At 50.9% G+C, this 17,627-nt stretch overlaps 1 protein-coding gene and 1 pseudogene across 1 annotated transcript in view; one reads left to right on the top strand and one right to left on the bottom strand.

The window, feature by feature from the left end:
- LOC119441323 (uncharacterized) overlaps positions 1-17,627 on the bottom strand; it is a 175,015-nt gene that overhangs the window by 23,749 nt on the left and 133,639 nt on the right. The window lies entirely within an intron of this gene.
- Positions 1,783-5,292, top strand: LOC119441322 (uncharacterized; annotated as a pseudogene).

Raw genomic sequence — 17,627 nt, 5'->3', positions numbered from 1 at the left:
AAGTACACAAAGAAAAAAAATGCTCGCAGTATTGAAACTTTGCAAAGATACAATAAGCACGCAATAAGAGTAAAATAGTTCCTTGGCTTCACAAGTATCAGGCGCAAGGATCACACGCACACACACACGCGCACACACACATACATGCACACACATACGCGCACACAAGCACGCACATACACAAACACGCACACACACACGCACACAACTACAAAATATTAGTTACAGGCATTAACTCACAAATTACATACATTTGAAAACTAACGCACGCGCGAAAACACAAAAAGCTTTGTCACGGCTCGAAGAGTCAACGAAAATTTCAGCCGACTCACTTTAAAAAAAACTATATGCACAGTTATCGGTGCTCTGTATTAAACTGAACGAAGAGTCCGGCTATGCGAAGAGCATTAAAATCTTCATGCAACTTCATCCACAAATATGAGGAAAGCTGCAACATTCACCTCGCAAAGAACGGCGTGCTTAGAAGGGGCGAAATCCCTTCTCCCGATGTTATGGAGCCACTGCTTCCGACGCACGACAATCCGTTCACCTCGGGGGATATAAAATAAGGCTTGCCCTTTCTCTGGCCTGCTGCTGCATTGAAACGCGCAGCAGCAAGGCATTTTCACGGAGAACGAATCTCACCCCCGTATTCAGAAATGCAACTTCGCTTCAAGTCCGTGCTTGACTTGAATTAAGTGACGCCTATTGTGAACATGCCCTGGACGTTCTTTGCGTTTGCTTCGGCGTGTTCACAATAGGCGTCACTTAATTCAAGTCAAGCACGGACTTGAAGCGAAGTTGCATTTCGGAATACGGGGGTAAGATTCCTACGAAAGGATGGAAAAACTTGGGAAACACACGTTCGGAGCGGCAGGGCGACCACCACTTGGACTGCTCATGGCGAGCGGGAGAAACTAAAGGCGCGCGAAAGCAAGTTTCGCGCCGTTTTCGTGACGTCAGGGTCACCTGACGGGGTAGTCTCGAGCGCCGCAGCCATTCAGCGTGGCGGATGCGCTGCCTCCGCGAAAGAGGGGAAGAAAAAAGTTGTCGCAGTTTCACCTGAAAGGCGAAGCATCAATTGCGATAGCAAATTTGTAGAGAGCTATACGGAGTAATGATATTAGCTTTATCAGCTGTATAAACTTGGACATGCAGCAGCACCGGCAACACGCAGAACTATTGTCGACGCCTTCGGCGTTTTGCCCGCGTTCGCTCAAAATGCGTGCGGCGTTGGTGACTGTTGCCGAAGCCTCTGATATAAATAGGCACTTGGTGCCGCAGCTAAACGTCGCCTCCCTTCCCTCCCCCTCCCCCCCCCCTCCCCCACGGCCTCTCGCGCGTCGGAAGAAGGCGCGTTTGCTCTACATATATGGTGATTGTAAAGGAGGAAAGAGACGCTTACTTCTGCAGCCCTTAAGCGAGCACGGCGCAGAACGCGCGTTTGTTCTCCGCCGTGCGTTCACTTCCCGTGAAATCGCGCGCCCCTCGCGCCCTTTCACTCGCACATACAGCGTTCGGCGTGCGGCGACGATTTCATCTCCATTGACGTCATACGGAACCTCACGGCGACGGCGACGCCGACGGCAGAAATCTGCTTTTGAGTGTCCATATAATTGCTATCGCAATAAAAGAGGAGGATGACCGCGCCGGCGAGGGCGTTGCGGCGTAGATCAAAGCGTGTCGCTACTTTCTAACATCAAGGGGCTTTAAGTTAGCCCGGCAAAGCGCAGCGTAACAGCACGTTATGGGCAGGTCGCCGCTGTGTGTGTAGCCGTCGTTTTGTCACGTTTGCGCTCACGCTCGCGTTATTTTATGTTTGTGCATTGCGCTTCCAATTGCTTGAACTATGCCACGCTGCTTCGTTCCAGGCTGTAAAAGCGGCTACGACTCCGCGGGATCCGTGGACGACAAGAGACATTTTTTCAGGGCACCTCGCAATGCTGAGCGCCTTCAACAGTGGGAGCGTGCCATACCAGGGCTGGACAGAAAGCTTTCAAGTTCGTGTTCCGTCTGCGACCTCCACTTCGACAATGACGACATTTTCAAGGTCTTCGAACACAACATTCGTGGTGAAATTGTGGTCATACCGGGCGACAAATGGACGCTGAAAGAAGACGCCGTGCCTCGCCTGTTTCCTAATTGCCCAAGTTATCTCTCGAAACCCACACGGAAACGCAAAGCACCAGCTCACAGACGATCACCAGCAAAACAAAAGCGGCAGAAGAAACATGGTGAGTGTGTGGATGCTGCTGTCGGAGTTGCCGACGACGAAGCGAGCTGGTCTACAAATGACAGCATGCCGGTGGAGAATGTGTTTCACGTACTCAGTCGCATGGCGAAAGAGGGACGAAAAATTCGAGGTTGGTCCCTTGACGTTGTTGATGCAATGGTCGTTTTCTACAAGCTCGGGATAAGAAAGAATATCCCGCTTGTAGAAATGTCTGTGGTGTTGTCAGGCAGCCTCATTATAATTGTCAGTGCAGATGGTCGAGTTGTGCCACGCAGTGTGTACGCCGGGAAGCAGACCACTGAGTTCAAGTGTATGGAAGACTTCACATGCCTCTTGCTATATGTGGAACAGCTGAAGTTGTGTAAAGGCTGTCCTGCAAAGAAGTACCCCAAAATCTCTTCGTCAGTGGTGGCATCAAAGTATGGTGAAACATGGATACGCAACACATGCAAGGTATTGAGTGTTAATGCTACATGTGCTCAGTGCAGGACTCTCGAGAAGCTTTTCTTGGAGCGGACGAAGCAGCAAAAAGATGGCAAGAAAAAGCAGGCTGCTCGCTTGAAGTTGCTGCGTCGCAAAGCCATTCGTGCAACCTCAAGGCGAGAAAAAGTGAAGGAAGAAGTCATTCTGGTGAAGAGAAAGCTTAGTGCAATTACAGAAGAGACCATTGACAGCTCTCTTCATATTCTTCCGGCCAGGCAGCAACTACCTTTCGAGACAGCTTCATGCCTGCAAAAGCCAAGTCAAAAAATCGGAAGCGATATGATGATGAATGGCTTATGACATGTTTGTTACTGCAAATCTCAAGCCCGAAGGCCTACACTTTACTTGCTGATATGCAGCTGCTACCACTGCCATCAAAGGCTCGCCTTCGCCAAATAATAGCAGGAATACCATGCAAGTATGGATTCAACCAAGTTGCATTGAACAGCGTCAGAAGCCATTTCAGCAACAAAAGTCACTTAAAACGGCTAGGTGTATTGCTCCTAGACGAGATAAAGTTGAAGCGAGGCGTCTCCTTCAATAAGGCCTCATGCAGAATGGATAGATTTATTGACTATGGTGAAGTCATGGCACCAAGTGCAAATCATCTTGCTGATCATGCATTGGTACTGATGTTCGTGCCACTGTTTGAGGACTGGGTGCAGCCAATAGCAAGCTTTGCTACAAAAGGAGCGGCTCCTGGAAAAGTTCTTGCAGAACTGGTAATGAGCGGCATCCTGGAACTGCACAAGAACAATGCGTCAGTGCTGGCTGTGATCAGTGATGGGGCTGGCAACAACAGGTTTATGTGGAGCCAGCTTGGAGTGTCAGGGAAAATGGATGCGACATGCCACTTCATTGAGCATCCCTGGGAACCTTCACAAAATATCTACTTTATTTGTGATGTTCCGCATATTGTGAAGTGCATACGAAACCACCTGAGGAAGCACACATATGGAATGGTAAGGAAAAAAATGTGTGAATTTTCCAAACAGTTCAACAATTTCTTTTTATTACTTCCAGGCTGGCGACCTTCGCATCAACTTTCAGCATTACGTGACCCTATACGAAACGGAAAAAAAAAGAAGCATGTACGGTGTTGTGCCAAAACTCACCGAAGCAAATGTTTCCCCTGACAACCTGCGCAAAATGAGCGTCAGGCTGGCTACACAGGTATAACTTGTTGCTGTCCAAGCATGTTGCCTTTCTGTTCGTAAATTAAAAAAATTCAATCTCTCTCTCTCTCTCTTTTGCACAGCTCTTTAGCCGTGGAACATCAATTGGATTGCGTGTGTATAGGGAAGCAAATGTCCTTGGCTTGAAAGACTCTGAAGGGACTGAGACATTCACAAGAATGCTGAACGATGTTTTTGATGCACTCAACGTCAAGCTTCCGTGCAGCGGAATCAGGCATCATTCCAAAGAGATACAGGCAAGTGGCCAAATCTCATCCTAGAACCGAAGCTTGACCTTACATATGCTGTCGTTTTGATTCGTATTAGCGTGAACATGTGAAAACTTTTTCCAAACCATGAAGCAGTTCCTAGATGTCTTGAATGTGACTGAGCAAAATGCAGTCGAGAAAGGTACAAAGCTGTTCGCGTCGCAATGACGACGGAGTCCTTACGTGTCACATTGTTGTCGACACTAGATATTATCAATTATCTGTTCAACAAATGAGCGCTTTATGTGCTCACTGCGAAGCTCAACCAAGACCCCTTGGAGGTACCTACCACAATAACCTTGTTTCCCTTTTAATATGTAATTTATAGATGTTTTACATATCCACTTTAATATGTATATTTTTCTTTCAGCGGCGTTTTGGTCTTGCACGATCATTTGGAGGAGATGAGTCACACCCCACCGTCATGAATTTCTCGCAGATATTTCGTCTGCTGAGCCTCTACACACCCATCAAAACAGCACTACGTGGAAGTGTACAAGGCGAACCAAATGCTGTACTTGTCAGTGTGGAAGAGGCTTTGTACACTGCTCGAGCAGTCCATCGCTTGAACAGAGCTAGTTTAAGAAATGAGATTGAGGCTAGACTGTTAGCAATTACTTCTGGTCCTTCAAGCTCTCTCGAGCGAATGGACATCGAACACAGCTATTTCAGGGGCGGTGTAGATGATGCTGTGACATACTACTTATGTGGATATGTCATACAGAAAATGAGCAAGCACACAGAGTGTGAGTTGTGCCTGCATGACATCAGCTCAACTGTTCCACTAGTTGGTTCCGATGCATACTTGACAACATATCGGAGCTTTAAGGAAGGGAGTCTCAAGCATCCAACAATCAAGATGCTACAGTTCATAAGAATTGCAAATGACTCCATATCATTTTCCATTGATCAGGCAGGTCTCTGTGGCGACCTATTTTGGAAAGCCCTGGATGAGCTAGAAAAGTGCAGTCTTGCTCGGCTGGGTTGCGATGAGCACATGTGCGCGCTCACGTGCCAAATACTGAACTTTTTTATTGCCACGCGAATGCATTTCTATTCGAGAGATGCGAACCGCCGCCTAGAAACACGAGAGAAAGTAGCCATCGCGAACAAAAAAACTCGTCTTTTGTAAAGCCACGCTCAATGCGGCTCCTGTAATAATAACCTTTAAACTCATTGAAAGAAGCAAAGCTCTTGTCTTAGTTCTTTCTTTTTCAGTTACTAGTAACTAGCCACGGCCGCTGGATAAAAAGCGGCCGTGCTCTAGCAGACGAAAACGGCGAGCGCAGTGAAGCGTGGCCCGTCGCAGCTTTGGACGCAAGTGCTTTCCTTGTTCAGTTGGCTAAGTCGTGGCCTTTTTCCAACTTCGGAATACGTCCGTAATAAGCTGCGAATAGATCGGTGACGCGCTGTGCATATTTGGCAATTTCAACTAAAAGAACGGCACTCGCTAGGCGAGCTACAAACGCTTCGCAGCGTAGGGCGCCGAGCCCGGCCGGGCTAACAGTAGCCGCCGCGCCACCTGTTGAGCGGAAACGAAAAGGGGCCACGCATCGACGGCCGCCGCAAGGGGAGTTTGACAACTGAAAGGATCTAGAAGCCTTGGTTCGCTGGGCGGCGAATATCTGAGAGAGTGGATCGGCGGCGAACTGTCATTTTTTATTGCGATAGCAATTATATGGACACTTCAACCGGATTTCTGCCGTCGGCGTCGTCGTCGTCGTCGCCGTCGCCGTCGCCGCCGTGACGTTCCGTATAGATAAAATCTTCGCCGCGCGCCGTATGCCCCAGCGGAAGCGTGGGGGGACGCGCGCTATCACGGAGAGCGAACACACTCAATCTCCCACGCGCAAGCAAGGAAGCGGAAAGCCAGCGCCGGAGGGAGCGGGGGGGGGGGGGGCACTTCTCTGCCAACAACCGCGCTCGTCGCTCCGCACAGTCTCTTATCTCTCCCACGCGCAAGCCAGGAAGCGGGAAGCCAGCGCCGGAGGGAGCATGGGGGGGGGGGGGGGGGGGCGCACTTCTACGCTTCCAACAACCGCGCTCGTCGTTCGTTCGACCGCACCGTCTCTTATCTCCACACGGCTCCGACCTTTATGCCGCTCAGTTTCCGTTGATAGAGCGCACGTACCTTCGCCCGCTGCGCGGGCGAAGGTACGTTGCGCTGCCAGCGTTTTGACAGTCGTTGGCTGCAGTCATTCAGTGTGATCTATTCATGTTTGTTTGTGCGCGCTCACACCACGCTTGTTCATTCAGTTAGTAATAGTCGGGCCACATTTTCCAACGCACGCTACACATGCAATGCTGCCCAGATCGGCAGTGCAGCACTACAGGTGTGTCCCTTCGCACGCGCTGCCCACGGGAAGCGCTTCTCATCAACACCACCGTTTCACACGCGCCTTCTCGTGGTCATCGAGTCTCTCTTCATGTCGGTCTACTTACGCCGCAGCACACCTGCTTACTTAATCAGCTCATGTTTACTACAATTCATATTGCTACCAAGGCCGCTCACCTTACTTCGTATGACATTGCTGTGTTGCTATCGCATTCATTGCTTCGCCCTTAGGGCGAAACTGTGACATTTTTTTGACGTCGGGCGGCGGGCGGCCGTCGCCGAGTGGCCGCCGCCGAAAGTTCGTCGCTTTTTCGCTGCATGGAGGTTGGCCTTAAGACGACTTTCAGGCGCCTGTTGTGCTCTTCAAAAGTGCTTCCAAAGATGACAACGCCGTCTAGGTAACACATGCAAATATGCGATTTGGGGCGTCGAAAAATGGTGTCCATAAATCTTTCGAAAGTCGCGGATGCATTGCAAAGCCCAAACGGCATGACGTTGAACTCACAAAGGTCATCCGGGGATATAAACATTGTTGCCAAGTTTGGCTATATTTAGCCAAATTGGGCTACAGGAAAAACATTTTGGCGTCGACTTGGACGAGTTGGCTATGTGGCTATATTTGGGCTACTGAAAATCTCCGACTTGGCTTTGTCTGGGTTATAAGTGGCGCCCTAATGCATGCTCCAGAGGTAGCTTTGATCGGGTAGAAGCAAATATCGAAGGCAATGTTTTAGCTGGCTGAGTCGGCCGCGTGTCTGTGCGTGTGTGCGTGCGCGAAATGACCCCTCCCCCCTTCCCTTCCCTCTCTTCGCCGTTGTCTGAGCCGGTGGCTTTGATCTTTGATGCACTTAAACTTACACCCTTCTTGACCGTTATCCACCCGATCCCCGGGCATCGGAATGAACCTGCGAGTAGTGGGTTTTTCACAGTGCACTGTACTAACAATACTATGCTTTGGAAGGGAGAGCAATAACATAGGGGGTCGGGGCCGTCGGGCGATCGTGGCGCCGACATGAAAGAATGGACGCACGGGTGGATAACATGCTCCAGCGTGTTCAAGCCCATGTCTTCTGGGTGAAGTATCGCGCCGGGCACAACTTTCGACCTACTCCACGTTTCTCGTGCGAAGCTTTACTGCCATTTTCCTTCTCCTGCTTGATGAATTTTTGTTCGTGCTTATATTCGAGATTCTTTCCATAGGTTGGACGTAAGATCAGATCCTCCTCAGAGAGGAGAATCCAAGCATGGGGAAGTGGGCCAAGTATGTGATAACGTATTAAAAATGGGAGCAAGACCCGAAGCCAAAGGTGGGTTCTGGTGCTTTTACTTCTAGATGATTTGCCCGTAACCTCACGGATGCAGATACTCATTCTGCTAATTCAAAACACGGTTGCCACAATGACATCAGTGCACCACGTCACATGAACTTCACCCACCGTATTATCTTAGCTTGTGAGGTGTGCTGCTGGCTCGATGACGCGGGTTTGATTCCCGGCCACGGCGGCCGCATTTCGATCAAGGCGAAATGCAGGAACACCCGTGTACTTAGGTGTACGTTAAAGAAACCGAGGTGGCCAAAAATAATCCGGAGTCCCCGGCTGCGTCATGCCTCCCAATCATATGGTGGTTTTGGCACGTAAGACCCCAGCAATTATTAGAGTTTTAGAATAGGGGCCTCAAACGTATTGGGGCCCCAAAGAAATTGCGTCGAAGCCGCTGCGCATGCGCAAGACGGAAACCGTGTTTTGGTTTTGCGTCGGACACGTTATTTCGTCGATTTAGTGGGAACCCCAAAAGCTTTCGTCTACAAACATTGCGGCGCCCATCGAAGCGACGGCTCTAACCTAGCACAAAACTGGGCTCGTAAGCTAGAAGTGATTGCGGTTATCGCTTTCTCTTAACTAACATGTGTAATGAAGATTGATTCATCATACGCAGCTGATTCCAAATTCAATTGTCGATTTCATGGCTCCTAGGCCTATCATAGATTGACTTGGCTGGTTGAAAGTACGTAAAGTTGGTTAGTCAAAACTAAGCGCAGCAAGCTGCAAGCTGCTAATTGAATAAGTTCTAAATTGTAAATAAAGGCGAAAACACGAAAGTCTAAATTACTTTTCTTATCATAAAATTGTGCATTTTATTTTAATATTTATAACAGTTTTTCTTTGATGCCGTAGTGACGCTGCAAACGCAACACGCTATCCGCAAACGCAAAACGCCTATTCCAAAACTCTTCATTCCTGCATGCCCCAACGCTAACACCCGCAAAGCTCTTTGGGGCCCCACATTTTAGGGGCCCCTATTCTAAAACATTATTGGCCATCAACAGGGTTTGCATTTTGACAGTAACCGGTTTTCACAGCATTACCACTGTTATCAATTTGTTGTTTACCATTGCTCTTTGTGCGCCGTCGCGGCTTTTACCATTTCGAGCGAGTTAGTTCGGGACGTGCTCGTGGCCGAAAACGACTGCGCGCTTCTTACACCAGTGTGCCGGTTTGCGCAGTAATCTTTTAAAGCTCCGCTTACACCGATACAGACAGTGAGTGGCATCTGTTGCCGGTCCCTTTTCTTAATGCATTTTCTTGGCGTACTAAAGACCTAAGACCGGCCAAGTTGATGTAAATTGACACTATATAGGTAGTGTGTGTCCCAGCTAATCCGGGCCAAGCTAATTGCAAATAAAAACAAAAAACGAGAAAACAAGATTGGACGATGAGACAAATAACGCGAGATATCATAGCGCGAAAGACTTGTTTTAGCTCATCAAAAAAGAAGCCGTAAGCACGTCGCCGTCGGAGATTGCTGGACAGCTGAACTTCTACACCGTAGGCAGAGATAACGTGAGAGATCGATGAAGCTGAACATTATTTTGTGTTCACAACAGCTAAAAAGCAGAGTTTATAGTTAATATTGGTGTAAATAACTAAAAGTAATAACTTAGTACTACCTGTCATAAAATAAAAGCACTGATTTCGCCCTCTGCAGCGATTCGCTGGAACTTAAGACCTTCCGGGGCCAACCAAAAAGTGTTCTGCGCAAGCATGATGTCGCTGTTGATGTAAAAGGACGACCGTCACGGCGGCACAGACATTTTGTTACGACGGGTTGTGCAAAAAAGGATTGCCGTAGCCGAATGTGAAAATGTATACACAAATAAAATTGCAAATAAAGGTGGCTATATTTGGCTACGAAATATTTTGCACTTTTTTTCTGTTTGGCTACATTTGGGCTACAACTTCTCTAGCTTTTGGCTACGTCGCCTCGTCGGACCTGGCAACAGTGGTTATAAAAGCCGTTTTTTCTTTATTTTCTTTATCCGCCGGGTGCATTGGGATTTGCCCGTACCCCGATCGCAAATCTACAGAAGAAAAGTTGGATGCTGAATGAAGGCAATCCAATGCGTCATCAATCTTTGGAAGAGGGTAAACGTCTTTCTTGGTAATGGAATTGAGACGGCGGTAGTCCACACAAAATCTCCAAGTATCGTCTTTCTTTTTCACAAGTATAACTGGAGCAGCCCACGGACTAGATGATTCCTGAATTACTCCTTTCTGTAGCATTTCGTGAACCTGTTTGTCGATAACCTGGCGCTCTGACGGTGACACTCTACAGGGTTTCTGTCGAACAGGCTGCCCCGACCCCGTGTTAATTCTGTGCTTGGTTCGAGACGCAGGAATGGACGGCGCGTTATCCCCCTGGGCGAAGTCGAAGATGCTTACGTGTTTAGTCAGGACGTTCACTAATGTACGGCGATCGTCCATGCTGATGGACTTGCTAATCATCGGCAGAATCTTCGCGTCTTCCGAGCAGACGTCAACTCGTGTATGTGGAGCATCTGTGAGCACGGCGACTGGCGTCGATCTGTGCTCTTTAAAGGAAGCAAGCTTCATGCCAGCAGGTACCACTGCGTTTTCGCCTGTAGGGTTGACAACCCATAATTTGGAGCGCCGCTGACGAACAGACACAAGACAATGTGGCAGAAAGATATTCTTCTTCGTGCACGTTAAATACGCCGGCTCTACTGTGGCGTCGAAGGCCCGATGAGTGGTAGTAGCGCAGCCCACCGGCACACACACAGCTGAAAAAGCAGGCACGAGAGTCTCCTCACAGGCATGAAATCCGCCATCCTCGTTCGGAGCATCCTGCATGAGCTCGTAAGAAATGTCACCACTCACAAACATCTCCCCTGTTCGGCAATCAACGGTGGCACCGCACATCTGTAGGAAATCAATATCTAATCATGTGAGGAACGGGGGAGGATTGTAAATTCAGTCGTGAAAACTCTACCACCCAGTGACACTTGTGCAGTGCAAAAAAGTTGTCGCAGTTTCACCTGAAAGGCGAAGCATCAATTGCGATAGCAAACTTGTAGAGAGCTATACGGAGTAATGATAGTAGCTTTATGAGCTGTATAAACTTGGACATGCAGCAGCACCGGCAAGACACAGAACTGTTGTCGACGCCGTCGGCGTTTTGCCCGCGTTCGCACAAAATGCGTGCGACGTTGGTGACTGTTGCTGGAGCCTCTGATATAAATAGGCACTTGGTGCCGCAGCTAAACGTCGCCTCCTTTCCCTCCCCCTCCCCCCACGGCCTTTCGCACGTTGGAAGAAGGCGCGTTTGCTCTACATATATGGTGATTGTAAAGGAGCAAAGAGATGCCTACTTCTGCAGCCCTTAAGGGAGCATGGCGCTGAACGCGCGTTTGTTCTCCGCCATGGGTTCACTCCCCGTGAATGCGCGCGTCCCTCGCGCCCTTTCATTCGCACATACAGCGTTCGGCGGCGCGCGGCGACGATTTCATCTCCATTGACGTCATACGGAACCTCACGGCGACGGCGATGACGGCAGAAATCTGCTTTGGAGTGTCCATATAATTGCTATCGCAATAAAACCAACAGCCCGCAACGAATCCCCGCTCATGCTACGAAATGTTGACACTTGGTTCCATTGAAATACCACTTTACGTCCTAATAACCTTTGGGAAGCGAGACTCATCACAGAGACAACAGCAACTGTGTCCACTAACGCCAATGTAGACACACCATCAACGAGGACTTTCACTTTGTTCTTCATAAACACAGGCGGAGGCATATCTTTCAGCAGCGAATCTCCAGCGACCTCACCTCCATTGGCCGCGCTCTCTAGTTTTCCGGCGGTGGTGATCTTGAACGACGCCGTGTTGAAGGAGACCGGTGCAATCGAGGAACAGGAGGTGGCGTCACGCTGCGATCGGAGGCAGGTGAGCGGTTCCGTAAGTTTCCTTGCCAAAAGTTGCTGCTAGAAAGCGATTGCGCCATAGAAGGCCATTGGGCGTTGGGCGCTGGGGCAGCAGGTTGATCGTACGGAGACCTTTGGCGATGAGGACAAAAAAATGTCACAGTTTCGCCCTAAGGGCGAAGCAATCAATGCGATAGCAACACAGCAATGTCATACGAAGTAAGGTGAGCAGCTTTGGTAGCAATATGAATTGTAGTAAACATGAGCTGATTAAGTAAGCAGGTGTGCTGCGGCGTAAGTAGACCGACATGAAGAGAGACTCGATGACCACGAGATGGCGCGTGTGAAACGGTGGTGTTGATGAGAAGCGCTTCCCGTGGGCAGCGCGTGCGAAGGGACACACCTGTAGTGCTGCACTGCCGATCCGGGCAGCATTGCATGTGTAGCGTGCGTTGGAAAATGTGGCCCTACTATTACTAACTGAATGAACAAGCGTGGTGTGAGCGCGCACAAACAAACATGAATAGATCACGCTGAATGACTGCAGACAACGACTGTCAAAACGCTGGCAGCGAGCCCATACGCCGCAGCGGGCGAAGGTACGTGCGGTCTATCGGTTCAACGGAAACTGAGCGGCGAATGCACGGCGCATAAAGGTCAGAGCCGTGTGGAGATAAGAGACGGTGCGGACGAACGACGAGCGCGGTTGTTGGCAGAGTATAAGTGTGCCCCCCCCCCCCCCCCCCGCGCTCCCTCCGGCGCTGGCTTCCCGCTTCCTTGCTTGCGCGTGGGTGATTGAGTGCGTTCGCTCTCCGTGATAGCGCTCCTCCCCGCACGCTTCCGCTCGGCATACGGCGCGCGGCGAAGATTTTATCTATAGGGAACTTCACGGTGATGACGACGGCGACGGACGTAGACGTAGCATGTCGCCGCAGACGTAGCATGTCGTAAGCGGACGGCTTCTGCGGTAGTCTTCAGAGCTGTCAGACACGTCTGCACGCCTAAGACGAATGACTGGGTCGTAACGCGGAGCATTGCCAGTGGTGGGGCGTCTAGAGGAACGTGCGTAACGAGGGCGAGGTTCGAATCGGGTATCCGAAGAATAGTGGCCTCTCGATGCCGGTGCGTGTCAGTACTCTGATACATTCGCGACGTTGACCGACGTTGCCATCCATTCAAAGTTGGAGAAGTCACCGGGGCTTGCGAAAAGGAGGCATCAGAGACATCAGGCAGGCGACGTGTCGTCTCGGTGTGCCTGTCCAGCTCTTCGCGGACGATCTGTCGTATGGTCGACGCCAAGTCAAATGAAGAGCTCGTACCGACGCTGACCACAGTGGTAACATTAGCCAATCGGCCAAACTTTGGCGTTATTCGGCGCATCTTAAGCGCCTCGAACGTACGGCAGTGCTTCATGACATCAGACACTGAAGCGAGACTGTCCTTGCCGATCAGAAAATTGTACACATCCTCTGCTATGCCCTTGAGCAGGTGCCTGACCTTGTCTTCCTCGGACATTCTTGCGTTGGCTTGCTTACACAATTTCAACATCTCTGATTTAGGCAGTGCAAGTCTCCCCTGGTAGCTGTGCTCTCTGTGCCAGGGTGTGCTCTGCTCGTTTCTTTTTTGCGTCCGAGTCGCCAAAGCATTCCTTTTGGTCATGAACGAAACGTTCCCACGTTGTTAATGTGAGGGGGTTTAATTGCAAAACAGTTAGGGCTACGCAACAGCCTTGGTTCAAGAGCGTCGGTCGCTGTCTCGCGCTTTCTGGGCTGCTGGACTTCGTCATCCTCTCTCAATGGCTGCTGACTCTCTTCCCCACTACATTGGCCCCGGCGGCGAAGAGGAGCCATCCTGGCGACTCAAGGTGATGCAAGCACCAGAGGGTCGTAGTAGGGCTTTAAGCGGCTCAGGTGGACTGTTTCACGACCATGGCAGCGTCTGTCGGTGGGGGGTGTCACAGGCTCGACGACGTAGTTCACCGGCGATGTGCATTCTACGATCTGGTAGGGACCTTGATATTTCGCTGCAAACTTGCGGGAGAGACCAGGGGTGGGGCATGGAATTGAGAGCCACACGAACGAACCAGCAGGGAAGGTAGGTGTAGGTTTAGCCGGGTCAAGACGCTCATTTTGAAGACCTTGTGTCACGGATGTAAATGAGCGTGCGAGTTGGCGGCACTCTTCGGCACATTGAGCAAATTCTGAGGCAGGGCGGTATTCGGATGCATCTGGGCGGTATGGAAGTATAGTATCGAGTGAGGAAGATGGCTCACGTCCGTATAGTAAAAAGAAAGGGGAAACTCCAGTGGTGGCTTGCGTGGCTGAATTATAGGCATATGTCACAAAAGGAAGCACCAAGTCCCAATTAGAATGGTCGGAGGCACATGGAGAGCATATCACCGAGTGTTCGGTTAAAGCGCTCCGTCAAGCCATTAGTCTGTGGATGATAACTTGCAGTGGTGCGATGAATGATATTGCACTCACTGAGAAGCTCTTGGACGACTTGAGAAAGAAACACGCGCCCTCGATCGCTAAGCAGCTCGCGTGGTGCGCCATGGCGAAGAACGAAGCTGCGCAAGATGAATAAGGCAACATCATGAGCTGAAGCTGTTGGAAGAGCGGCGGTTTCGCCATATCGAGTGAGATGGTCGACGGCCATAATAATGCACCGATTGTCCGCAGGGGTGGAAGGCAGGGGCCCGTACAGGTCTATGCCGATTCTATCAAACGGGCGAGCGGGACACGGCAAAGGTTGTAATGGGCCAGGCATGTGACAAGTTGTTTTCCGGCGTTGACACTCAACGCAGGAACGAATGTACTTGCGGACGTATGTGTACATTCCACGCCAGTAGAATCGCTGGCGAAGTCTATCATACGTTTTCAAAACGCCAGCATGCGCGTTTTGTGGGTCTGCGTGAAAGTGCGTGCACAGATCGGAGCGCAAATGGCGAGGTATAACAAGAAGCCACTTTCGACCATCGGGCTGGTAGTTGCGGCGGTACAACATGTCGTCCCGGAGCGCATAATGCGGTACTTGGCGACGAAGGGCACGAGAGAGTTGTGGGGTTGGTGTCGTCGTAGGCAGAGAGAGAACGTCGATCAGCGCGGCGATCCAGGGATCCTTGCGCTGTTCTGAAGGCATGTCTGTGATAGTGATGTTAGCGCAGGAAGTTGCGGAAAGGGAAACAGGCGCGACATCGGAAGGCAGGGCGAGCGGGAAAGTGCGTCGGCGTCAGTGTGCTTGCGTCCTGAGCGGTAAATGATGCGAATATCGAATTCTTGCAAACGGAGCTCCCAGTGTCCAAGTTGACCCGACGGATCCTTCAGTGAAGCCAGCCAACAGAGCGAATGATGATCAGTGACGACATCAAACGAATGGCCATACAAGTAAGGGCGAAATTTCTGCAACGCGCAAACAATTGCCAAACATTCCTTCTCGGTAACCGAGTAGTTGCAGTCTGCCTTGGTAAGGGCACGACTCGCATAGGCAACTACGTACTCAGAGAAGCCCAGCTTACGTTGGGCAAGGACAGCGCCAAGGCCGATCCCACTAGCATCCGTGTGCACCTCGGTCGGAGCGGTAGGGTCGAAGTGACGTAGAATGGGCGGTGAAGTCAAGAGACGACGTAACGTTGCGAAAGCCTCATCACTCGCCGGCAACCAACCAGACAGACAGCTATCGCCGGTGAGCAGCTTCGTCAGTGGTGCTATTATAGAAGCGAAGTTCTTCACAAAGCGGCGAAAGTATGAGCATAGACCTAGGAAGCTGCGCTTTCACGGTGGTAGGCTTCGGGTATTCAGCAACAGCACAAAGTTTCTGCGGATCGGGAAGGACGCCGTCCTTAGAGACTACGTGGCCCAGGATGGTGAGTTTGCGAGCTCCGAATCGGCACTTCTTGATGTTAAGCTGAAGGTCTGCGCGCGTCAAACAGCTCTGTATCTCGTAAAGCCGATGGAGGTGACTGTCGAAATCAGGGGAGAAAACGACGACGTCATCCAGGTAGCAGAGGCATGTCTTCCATTTCAATCCACGCAAGACACTGTCCATCATCCTTTCGAATGTGGCTGGAGCATTACATAGGCCGAAGGGCATAACATTGAATTCGTACAGCCCATCGGGAGTTACGAAGGCAGTTTTCGGCCTATCGGATGGTGCCATAGGGACCTGCCAATAACCGGACCGTAAGTCTAGTGATGAAAAGAATTCGGCTCTTTGCAAACAGTCCAGGGCATCATAGATGCGTGGCAGGGGATACACATCTTTTCGCGTAACTTTGTTCAATCGGCGGTAATCGACGCAGAAGCGGATTGAGCCGTCCTTTTTCTTGACAAGAACAACAGGCGACGACCAGGGACTGCAGGACGGCTGAATGATGCCGCGTTGAAGCATGTCGTCGACTTGTTCGGCGATAACATGACGCTCAGCATAGGATACGCGGTAAGGGCGCTGGCGCTGAGGCGTGTGTGAGCCGGTGTCAATCCGATGGAGAACAGTATGCGTGCGGCCTAATGACGTCTTCTGGAAATCAAACGAGCTTTGAAACTGGCGGAGGAGTGCAAGAACTTTCTCGAACTGCGCCTCTGCAAGTTCGTCGTCGATGGCGGAGTTGAACATACCCAAAGGTGGTGGATCAGGCGTACTAGCAGAAGGTGTCAGAGCACTAAGGTGCAAGGTGTCCACGTCGTCAAGGCAGAAGATGGAGGATACGTCGAATGCCTGAATTGTGCCGATACACTCCCCACGGAGTAAGGTTGAGGGAACCGGCAACGGATTCGTAACAAAAATGTCACAGTTTCGCCCTAAGGGCGAAGCAATGAATGCGATAGCAACACAGCAATGTCATACGAAGTAAGGTGAGCGGCCTTGGTAGCAATATGAATTGTAGTAAACATGAGCTGATTAAGTAAGCAGGTGTGCTGCGGCGTAAGTAGACCGACATGAAGAGAGACTCGATGACCACGAGAAGGCGCGTGTGAAACGGTGGTGTTGATGAGAAGCGCTTCCCGTGGGCAGCGCGTGCGAAGGGACACACCTGTAGTGCTGCACTGCCGATCTGGGCAGCATTGCATGTGTAGCGTGCGTTGGAAAATGTGGCCCGACTATTACTAACTGAATGAACAAGCGTGGTGTGAGCGCGCACAAACAAACATGAATAGATCACACTGAATGACTGCAGCCAACGACTGTCAAAACGCTGGCAGCGCAACGTACCTTCGCCCGCGCAGCGGGCGAAGGTACGTGCGCTCTATCAACGGAAACTGAGCGGCATAAAGGTCGGAGCCGTGTGGAGATAAGAGACGGTGCGGTCGAACGAACGACGAGCGCGGTTGTTGGAAGCGTAGAAGTGCGCCCCCCCCCCCCCCCCATGCTCCCTCCGGCGCTGGCTTCCCGCTTCCTGGCTTGCGCGTGGGAGAGATAAGAGACTGTGCGGAGCGACGAGCGCGGTTGTTGGCAGAGAAGTGCCCCCCCCCCTGCTCCCTCCGGCGCTGGCTTTCCGCTTCCTTGCTTGCGCGTGGGAGATTGAGTGTGTTCGCTCTCCGTGATAACGCGCGTCCCCCCACGCTTCCGCTGGGGCATACGGCGCGCGGCGAAGATTTTATCTATACGGAACGTCACGGCGACGGCGACGGCGACGGCGACGACGACGACGACGCCGACGGCAGAAATCCGGTTGAAGTGTCCATATAATTGCTATCGCAATAATAAGGATGTGGCGCCATTGGTCATGTCGAGAACGGCAAAAGGCAAGGTGAGATTGCACCGTGTTTTCTTGCAAGGTTGGCAATCCGCAGTCTCAGGAATCCTCATTTTAGATGACGTTAAGATGTCATGCACATTACTAGACCATCTGAGGACTACCCGTGGGGGTTCTGGAAAGATTACTTTAAGGTGATCACTCTGGTGCTATT

The sequence above is a fragment of the Dermacentor silvarum genome, chromosome 2 (genome assembly GCF_013339745.2).
Source record: "Dermacentor silvarum isolate Dsil-2018 chromosome 2, BIME_Dsil_1.4, whole genome shotgun sequence".
NCBI classification, from domain to species: Eukaryota; Metazoa; Arthropoda; class Arachnida; order Ixodida; family Ixodidae; genus Dermacentor; species Dermacentor silvarum.
This window is presented reverse-complemented; position numbering and strand designations above follow the sequence as displayed.